General features: G+C 31.0%; 1 protein-coding gene across 1 annotated transcript in view; it reads right to left on the reverse strand.

Moving 5' to 3' along the window:
• The window catches only part of fam13a (family with sequence similarity 13 member A), a 19,168-nt gene that overhangs the window by 11,904 nt on the left and 5,838 nt on the right, over positions 1 to 1,426 (reverse strand). The window lies entirely within an intron of this gene.

The raw sequence follows: 1,426 nt of genomic DNA on the forward strand, positions 1-1,426 counted from the left end.
TACCATCGTGAAAAAATCCAGAAAAATCAAATGAATTTTGATCACTGTAAAATACTATACCAATAATTTCCTGAACAAATCTCTGAAAATAAAAGTTTACCAAAAATGACTAAAAATGCACTAATTTGCCTTAAAATACTTAGCTATGTCCTTTTATGTGGTTAAAAGTCAGAAAAATATACTTTTTTGGTACGCCAACCTTTGATCACAGTAATGTTTTGTACTAATACATTCTAGAAAGAAGTTTTCAAAAATAAAAGTTTCTCAATAATAAATACAAATGTGTTTTTATGTTTTAAAATACACAGCAATGTCCTTTTTTACGGGTATAATTTAGGAAAAAAAACTTACTTTTTTGGAACATATTTTACACTAGGGGTCTGCTGTATCTCATTGTGCCTTTGTAAAATAAAGAATATAATGTTGTTTGTGGTTGTCTCTGTGGGTTCCCCTTAGAACGAGATATGTAGACTTCAGTGGTAGATACTGATGCTCCTTTTTTAATGTCCAACAGGAATGTAACGAACATAAATCTTTGTCCTTGCTGGAGTGGTCCGTGTTCTCGCACACTGATGACATCACATCTGCTCCTGGCTCCTGCTCTCCGTCTCACCATCACAAATTCCCCGGAGTTACTGTTGCTGCAGGTGACTGATGTGTTCCTACGCAGCAGCTGTGTCCCCTGCTCCACTCCTCCAATGAGTTTTTCATTAAACTCTGATTGATTTGGCGTTTGCAGAACTGACATTAACGCTTGGAAAAGAGACTCTAAAGCTCAAGAAATACTATGAATACAAGAAGGACTCACACGGACATTGAGTATTTTATTTGCAAGTTGTCTTTTGAGTTCAAAATGTTTTTGTCACATGAAATGTAATTTTGTTGTCTCTGTGTCAGTTCATTATTTGTTTATTTTATTGTTTACACAAAGTGTAATCTAAACATTAAATCTAACTATATATTAAATATGACTGAAAAGTTTCTAAGAATGTCAATTTTATGGATAAACTTTCATCTTGTCTGCATATTTTCAATTGAAGTATAGCACTTTTTTTTAGAATTTTGTTTTTTTCAGAATTTTTCAGCATAATCTTAATTTAGTATGCCATTTTGGATAAATGTTGAAAATTGTGATGAATATTTTTGCAAACTGTTTTTTCCAAAATTGTATTCTGTTTGCAAGTTTCTCAAAAAATAAAAAATCCTAATTTCATGTGTCACCATACCAATAATTTCCTGAACAAATATAAAACAAAAATAAGTTTTTAAAAAATGACTAAAAATGCACTCATTTGCCTTAAAATACTTAGCTATGTCCATTTTTGTTGTTAAAATTCAGAAAAAATATACTTTTTTGGTATGCCAACCTTTGATCACAGTAAAATACTATACCAATAAATTCCGGAACAAAATCTCCGGAAAAAAA

This window comes from Cynoglossus semilaevis, chromosome 9 (genome assembly GCF_000523025.1).
Source record: "Cynoglossus semilaevis isolate Cse_v1.0 chromosome 9, Cse_v1.0, whole genome shotgun sequence".
Lineage (NCBI taxonomy): Eukaryota > Metazoa > Chordata > Actinopteri > Pleuronectiformes > Cynoglossidae > Cynoglossus > Cynoglossus semilaevis.